Source organism: Coenobita brevimanus, chromosome 4 (assembly GCF_032717465.1).
Source record: "Coenobita brevimanus isolate Jiangsu-jjx chromosome 4, ASM3271746v2, whole genome shotgun sequence".
NCBI lineage: Eukaryota > Metazoa > Arthropoda > Malacostraca > Decapoda > Coenobitidae > Coenobita > Coenobita brevimanus.
In genome coordinates this window covers 4,991,595-5,000,564 of record NC_136957.1, presented here as the reverse complement: position 1 = coordinate 5,000,564, position 8,970 = coordinate 4,991,595, and the positions used below count along the sequence as shown (strand labels likewise).

At 41.8% G+C, this 8,970-nt stretch overlaps 1 pseudogene; it reads right to left on the bottom strand.

Moving 5' to 3' along the window:
* Positions 1-8,057: 8,057 nt before the first annotated feature.
* On the bottom strand, positions 8,058-8,176 carry LOC145397068 (5S ribosomal RNA; annotated as a pseudogene).
* Positions 8,177-8,970: the final 794 nt, after the last annotated feature.

The window sequence follows — 8,970 nt, the reverse complement described above, 5'->3', positions numbered from 1 at the left end:
TCATACGAATGGGTACATAGACGATACACAGACACATGGAAAGACAAATGGGTAGGATGACAGAAAAGCAAATTATCATGAAAGGACGGTGTGATGGATAAATGTACAGAGGGATGGAGTAAAGGTGGGTAACATCATGCCCAGACAGATGTATGGCTGTGTAAATGCGTGAGTGAATGGATGGATGGATGGATGGAACAACGTGTACCTACTAATAATGCAAATGGATGGATGGATGAATGGATAGATATATGAACTAAGATAATAAACAAGCCAGTGAATAGATGGATGGATGGAAGGGTGGATGGATGGATTTAGGACAGATGGATGGATGGGTGGATGGATGAATCGATGGATTGGTGGATTTAAGGATGGATGGACGAATGGATGGATAGGTGGTTGACTGACGAATGGATAAAGATTAAGTGGGAAGATGATGGATTGGATGGATGAAGAGATGGATATATGGAAGATAGGAGTTAGCAAACAAGTGAGTGGGGGGAGGGACCGATTGATGGTCGGATGGATGAACGAAAAAATTAATAAATCGATTAAACTCAAGTCACCTGTCAAAAACACATTATTAATATCTTCACCATTTTCCACTACCGACATTTCTTCATCCATCCTACCCTTTTTCATTTTCGCCTAATTATAGATTGAGAGAGGACGGGCGAGAGGGATATTGTTGTGTTGCAGATAATGGAGGCAGGGAGAGGAGGGGATGGGAGGGGATGGTGGGAGAAACTAGGTGATGGAGAGGGGAGAAGGAAGGAGAGTGCGAGGATGGATATGAGCCAAAGCCACCCATGTTTTAACAATATACAGTAGAAAGTAGTCAAGAAACTACGCAAGTAGATAATTAAATTGAGATGAAATAAATAAATAGTTAAGGAAACAGAGATGTAGAATATATCAGTTTCCAAGTATCACAACCATACGTCATAGCTGGATTTATACATTCGTTACATACTTTTCGTTTCATACAAACTGGCAAGCTACTTTTCATAATGTCTCTATGTTTACCGAAAGCTTTCCATCCAATTGTAATGCGTCATTTTATTTCGCTATCATTATCTTTCGTTAATTTTAGCATTTGTCCCAGATAATTGTACTCCTCGACTTCTTCAAGAATTTCTCCACTTACTCTGATGACGCTCTTTGGTGTTCGAGGAATACACATTAGTTTTACTTCGGTTTATCTTTAGCCCTACTTTCAGACTTTCCCTGTTCAGGTCATTTATCATTTCTTGCAATGTCTCTGCTCTTTCTAAGATTAGAACAGTGTCATCTGGAAATCTTAAATGGTTTAGCTTTTCTCCATTAATGTTCACTCCTTTGTTTTCCCAGTCTAGCTTTCTGAAAATACTTTCTAGGCATGCTGTAAATAACTGATGAAATTGCATCTCCCTGATGCAAGCCCTTCTCAATCTTATTTTTCTCTGAGTCCTTATGTAATTTAACTGTAACAGTTCCCTCTTTATATATGTTTTCGAGCACTTTCACAATGTTCTCATTCACTCTTTGTTCTCGCAATGAATTTATAGTTGCTATGTGCTCCACTGAGTTGAAGGCCTTTCTGTAATCAACAAAACCTAAGCACAATGGTTAATTATACTCTGTAGTTTTCTCGATATATATATATATATATATATATATATATATATATATATATATGCAAGTAAGACGGAACGAAAGGCTAGAAACCCACAAACAATTCCTTCCAAAAAAAAACAAAAAACAATACGAAAGTGAGCCAAACTCAAGATCTGTTCATTTCGAGATGCCTGGACACACTGCGTTTGAAAGACTGGAGATCATAGGAAGTAGGAAATACAGACAGAGGGAGACAGTTCCAGAGTTGACCTGCTGCATAAATGAAGGACTGGGAGTAACGGTTAATTCTTGCATTAGAGAGATGGACAGAAAAGGGATGAGAGTTTGTTGGTATGTGGGTGCAATGCAACCGTCATAAAGGTGGAGGGATGCAAACAGACAGTTCAGAGGAGCAGTGACCATGGAAGTAGTGATAGAAAAGAGATAAAAAGGCAACAGTACGATGAAGAGACAGAGGTTGAAGGAAGCCAGTACGAGGGGGAGAGTTAATGAGACAAAAAACCTTTGACTCCACCCTATTGAGAAGAGCTGTATGTGGGGAGCCTCCCCACACATGAGAGTTGTACTCCATACAGGGGCGAATGAAACCCGTATATAAAGTCAACAAGCGTGCAGGGGTAGAGAAGGTACAGAGTCGGCTTAGCACACCTAATCCCTTGGAAGCTGATTATACAAGAGATGTAATATGATCTTTCCAAGATAAATCCCGAGTAACTGAAACCCCAGGCATGTTCAAGGATGATGCAGGCTTGAGCTGGATATTATTAAACATTAGTGAGTTCTCTTGCGGAAGATTTTGTCGGGTTGATAGGTGTAAAAACTGAGTCTTTGATACATTAAAAACAACAAGATTATTTTTACCCCAGTCAGAGATTCGAACTAAGTCAGACATTGGGTGTGCCATAGCCTCATCCCTTGTTTGTTGAAGTAACTGTTGGGATGGACGTTGCAGGAACCGAATGGAAAGGTGATTGGGTGGAATCATCAGCGTACAAGTGGATAGGATTAGGTGTACACCTTAGAAGATCATTGATGAATAAAAGGAAGAGAGTTGGTAATAGGACATAGCCCTGAGGAACACTACTGTTGACAGATTACACAGGATTACACAGGAAAGCAAACAGCTACAGACCTTATGGTCCTTTCGAGGCTGCTTGTTAGAGAAAACTATGACTACAAGATCTAACTCTTCATGTTGAAGGATAAGGATAGTAAAGCAAGAAGGCTCCCCCCACCACCAAACCCTCCAGGAAAAAGTGAGAAAAACCACCATGCAGCATGGAAAAACTGACATGGAAATTTTATAGGAAACACTGGAAAGGAAAAGTCACATTCTATAATACTTTATCTATAAGCTACCCGATAGAGTAACCTGAAAGAGAAAGTAAACAAATAAAATAATAGTTACGGCATGACATTATAAACCGGTTACATTGAGTTAATGGGATGTCTGTGGACATAACGTGGAAGCTACACACTGCACAGTGTGGATGTTTAGGGGTGGTGCAGCAGCCTTGCCTGGCACTTTTAAGGTAGGCAGCAGTCAATCAGGCCCTAGCTCCGTTTGCTCCACTGAGACAAGGAACTCTCCCATGTGGGATAAGTACACAAGTTTCATCCTGAAGCAGTGACCCCTGGTAGATTAAAAAAATCCCGATGGTGGTCACTTGACTAACAGGGACCCTCAGTGATCCACAGCCCATCACAGGTCGAAAGTAACAGTAGTGACCGTTAACTCAGGGTTATCTGTGCAGATCCTAATCTGTGCTTATATTGCTTTCTTTGCACTGGGGAGATTGAAAAGTATATAGGACGGGTGTCTTAGATAAAAGGGGACTGCACAGTGCACAGTGTGGATGTGCAGTGCACAGAGTGGATGTTTAGGGGTGGTGCGGCAACCTTTCCTGGCGCTTTTTAGGTAGGCAACAGTCAATCAGGCAATAGCTCCGTTCACTCCACTGAGACAAGGAACTCTCCCATGTGGGACAAGTACACAAGTTTCATCCTGAAGCAGTGACCCCTGGTACATTAAAAAAAATCCCGATGGTGGTCACTTGACTAACAGGGACCCTCAGTGATCCACATCCCATCACAGGTCGAAAGTAAAAGTAGTGACCGTTAACTCAGGGTTATCTGTGCAGATCCTAATCTGTGCTTACTGTATATTACCTCATTTGCTTTGGGTAAATCGAAAAACGTATAATGACGTGACGTGACGCTATGTTAGGTTTACGGGGTGTCCTGTAGACACGAGGGGACTGCAAAGTGTGGATGTTTAGGGGTGGTGCGGCAGCCTCGCCTGGCGCTTTTAAGGTAGGCAGCAGTCAATCAGGCCCTAGCTCCGTTCACTCCACTGAGACAGGGAACTCTCCCATATGGGACAAGTACACAAGTTTCATCCTGAAGCAGTGACCCCTGGTACATTAAAATCCCGATGGTGGTCACTTGACTAACATGGACCCTCAGTGATCCACAGCCCATCACAGGTCGAAAGTAAGAGTGGTGACCGTTAACTCAGGGTTATCTGTGCAGATCCTAATCTGTGCTTATATTGCTTTGTTTGCACCGAATAAATTGAAAATGTACAATATCGTGACGCAACACTATGTACGGGTACATTGTTTACGGGGTGTCTTGTAGACTAATGGGGCATGAACTTACATGTACCGTAGCTATAAAAGCATGTTATTCGGACAGAAAAAGAGTCAGCTGAGGATTTTCGTGCAAATACTTGTCTAATTTGTTTTTGAATGTCTCAATTGAGATACTGTTCACGGTATCTGAGGGTAATCTGTTCCAGATATTTACAACTCTGTTAAAGAAGAAGTATTTTGCTTCGTGGGATTGAAATCGCTTTCCCATGATTTTGCAGCCATTACTTCTGGTTTGACTCGACCGGTCTATATCAAAATATTTATTCATGTCTAAGTTGCCATATCCCTTCATGATTTTGAAAACTTCAATAAGGTCCCCTCTTAACCTGCGCTTCGTTAGGCTAAATAATTTAAGTTCTTCAAGGCGTTCCTCATATGGTTTGTTTCTAAGTCGTGGTATCATTTTTGTGATTCTTCGCTGAATTTTCTCTAATTTTTCAATGTCCTTTCTGTAGTACGGAGACCAGAATTGCACACAATACTCAAGATGGGGGCACACTAGTGAGTTGTACAAGGCAAGTATGACTTTTTCCGATTTAAACTCGAAAGTTCTTCCAATAAAACCCACTAGCTTGTTTGCAATTTTAACCGCATCGGTACACTGCTTGCTTGGTTTTAGGTCATTTGATATTATCACACCAAGATCCTTTTCACTGTCTGTACTTGATAACTGAATATTGTTCATTTTATAATTTGCATGGACATTGTTACTTCCAATATGAAGTACTTTACATTTTTCTGTGTTGAATTTCATTTGCCATTTTTCTGCCGTCTACAACAGTGGCTATAGAACGACCAGAAAGGAAGCTGTAGATGATGGCACAGACAGAAGGATAGAAACCATAAGAGGGCAGTTTGGAAACTAAAGATTTATGCCAGACTTGATCGAAAGCCTTTGAGATGTCAAGAGCGATGGCAATTCTTTCACCAAAGTCCTGAAAGTAGGATGACCAAGAGTCTGAAAGGTAGGCGAGAAGATCGCCAGTGGAGCGTTCCTGACGGAACCCATTCTGACGATCAGAAAGAAGGTTGTAATAGGAAAGATGCTTTAATATTTTTCTGTTAAGAATAGACTCAAAAACTTTTGAGACACAGGATGTTAAAGCAACTGGACGATAGTTAGAGGGTTGGGAATGGTCACCCTTCTCTCTCTCTCTCTCTCTCTCTCTATGTAGAGATAGATAGAGAGATAGAGATAGGTAGATATAGATATAGATATATATTGCTAGACGCCTCAATCTCATATGGAGTGGCCACAAACAAATCGCTTCCACGTCGCCCTGTCCCCCGCCATTTCACTGCCCTGCTCCCAACTCACCCCCCCTCTCTCTCATATACCTCTCCACTCCATCCCTCCATCTCATCCTTGGCCTCCTCCTCCCTCTCACCCCCTCCACCTCACTCATATACACTCTCCTCGTCAGCCTCTCACTTTCCGTCCTCTTCACATGGCCAAACAACCTCATTGTGTTTCTCCTAACGCTTCCTACCACATCCACATCCACACCACAACGCTCCCTCACATCCTTTGTTAATCTGTCTCTCCATGTAACTCCACATGCTTCTCTCAGATAACTCATTTCCACAGCTCTCACTCTTGACCTGTGATCCTCCAACAACGTCCAAGCATCACTACCATACGTTAGAGTTGGTCCGCAATACTGTCAGGTAGTAACTTTTTCACTTCCTGCTCACTTCACTGTTTCTTATCGTTGATTTCAAAGAACCAGCAACCTTTTTTCCTTGCTGTATGCTTTCAAGCACTTCACCCTCCAAACATCCATACTTACTCATGACACTACCCAAGTACTTAAACGAACTCACATTTTCCATTTCCACATCATCCAACCTCACTGTATATACACTGACTTCGCCTCTCTCAAAGACCATAATTTTACTCTTCCCTACATTCATCTTTAGATTCCGTTTCTTACACACTCTCCCAAACTCATCCACCAAGCCTTGCAGCTCCCCTTCGTCTTTATTTAAGAACACAGTATCATCTTCAAACGACAGTACAGGGAGTTTCCAAATACTGCTCTCTCTCTCAATATATATATATATATATATATATATATATATATATATATATATATATATATATATATATATATATATATATATAAAAGTGCATCAGAATATGAAAAAATGTGACATGCTTTTGCTTGCTGGATATTTAAATCCACTTCAATGGGTGATGTGGCATGGGAAATTTCAGTGTGATTGCTGCATGTTTAAGGGTTACGCAGGAAGATGGTTTGCGTGATGAGCCTGTCTTCACCTGGAGATGATGTTGGACAGGCTACTGCTCTACCTTGTTTTGCCATCATCATGTTCTCAAGATCATCTTGGTGGCAGTGTTCTAGTCCAAAGGATCAAAAGTCACCCTCTTCCAGAACTTCAAGACATGTGGCCACACATTGATCATACAAAGTGCACTACTGCCGTCGATGATGAGACCGTCCAGTTGCCGGTTCAGCTGTGCTGTGAAGAAACCTTTGAGTTTGCTCAAGCATTTCTGTGGGAACAGCAACCTCAGGACGATTAGAAGGAGTTCCTGGAGCTTACGATCACCTTCCTTTGGTCTGTACCCCACAACTGCTCCTTCATCCAGTTCCAGGCCCCTGGTGCACTGGTTCACTCTGAATGGATGACAAGGGCCATTGCTGCATTGAAAATCTCAATGTTCGTCCATCAACTCTGACAGCTTTGTCCCACATGCTCGTCCGTGCATGGACCCAGCCGGAGGGGAAACTTCCGGGAAAACCCAAGGACTTCTACATCTTCATTGTGCGTTACTGTGTGCAAGCTTTGATTCTTCCTCACATCTGTAGCTGCTGTTCCCCGCATGGCCCTCACCCTCTTGAAGGAAATGACATCACAAATGGACCAACCCATCAGGGATGCCGGAGCCCCAGCCTTCACTTGTCACCTTTGGTAACTGTTTGAGGTGACAATTGGGCTCGCAGTGTTCTGCAGTGGGGTGCATAAACACTGTTCACTGCTCAGAAGAACCAAGCCCGTCTCTGCACTCCTACCCCTAGGATGTCGTGAGGAAGAGCCTGTTGGAGTATTTCACCAGTACGATGAAGATCATGCTGCAACATCTGGACATCAACTCCTCGTTTGGGGATGCTGATCCTGTGACCTAGGCAACCACAGAAGTCTATGCTCGAGAGAAAAAGCATGTATCAAAGCTGCTGGTGACAAACGATGCAGCAGACCGCAGCGTGGTCGTCATTCAGGAGATTATGAACAAAGGGAGGGCCAAACAATAGGATCAGCTGCAGGCCAAGGTTCAAGTCGTCGACGAACATTGGCAAAAGTACCTGAAGACGGCAAACAAACGTGATCACATGCTGTTAAACATTCCTTCAGTTTGCTCTATCACACGCCGTGGAATATCCAGTGAGATTTTGAATTATGCAAAATATTTATTTGTTTTCCGCTAAACAAAAGGAATATTATACCAGATCCGAAATTCAGTTTCGTTGCACAACCTGTAAATGATGTCCGACCCTGGAGAACACTTACACACGTTGTTTCCTCATTCAAGTGGAACATCCATGAGAGAAATCTGACCACTTTTATTATTTCCCTTTACATCGTGACTCTCCCATATCTATATTTATCTATCTAGCTATCTATTTATATTCATTCATTCATTCATTCATTGCCAGACGCCATGTATCCCAAACGGGGTGGCCAAGGGCTTAGAGTTAATTTTTTTACAGGGAGGGGCACTAATCCTCCACCAACCCCACTTGACACGTAGGGAGAACGTTATGCCAACAGCATCTGGTGTTCCCAGGCGGTCACCCATCCAAGTACTAACCAGACCCAACATTGCTTAACTTCGCTGATCAGACGAGAAGCGGTGTACTCAACGTGGTATATACATGAATAAATAAATAAATATATATATATATATTGTTACGGAACAGAGAAAGATAATGTACACTTTAAGTGAGAATACTAAAAATCACTACTGTCCCGTAAAGTTCCAGGTTCAAAACAAAAGAGTTAGGTAAAATTACAAGTTAAAGTTTAATGATCAAACTAACAACAAAACATTCAGGACTCATAAGGATAATGTAATGGCAAAAAACAGGTTAAATATATGGTTAACTGCAATAGCCTCTATTAACATGAAATTAGCAAGAGTAAGTTTACCTAAGTCAGCCCTGATAAAATGAAAATACACTGGGTAATGCTCAGTTAATGCAAGATAAATTATTACAAATACAAAATAATATTAAAACTGGCTGACAAAATGAATCTTTACATAAATCACAAAAAACCTCACTAGGCCTAAGAATTAACGCTATGCTACACAGCACAAGAAAAAATGCAACAACAGTTATACTCAAATTACACAGCTGCTAGATGGTTGGAGACTTCCTGAGCACTCACAAATAACTGTACAGGGGAGGACAGAGATGTGAACAAAATGAGGAGCAGATCTAAGTGGCAATTAATGTAGAGACTGAGCTCATTATATAGAGGTCAGCAGAGCTTGATACAACTTGTAAGAAAGACACACAAATGAAGCCATGGGGACAAAGAGTTAACAATCCCACTCTGAACAACAGAAAGAACGACTTACTCTACTATAACGGTAGAAGGGGGGGACTGAGGCAGAACACGCTCGTGATCAAACATGCAGCATACTGTGCGTTAAAATTACACAAGGATGATG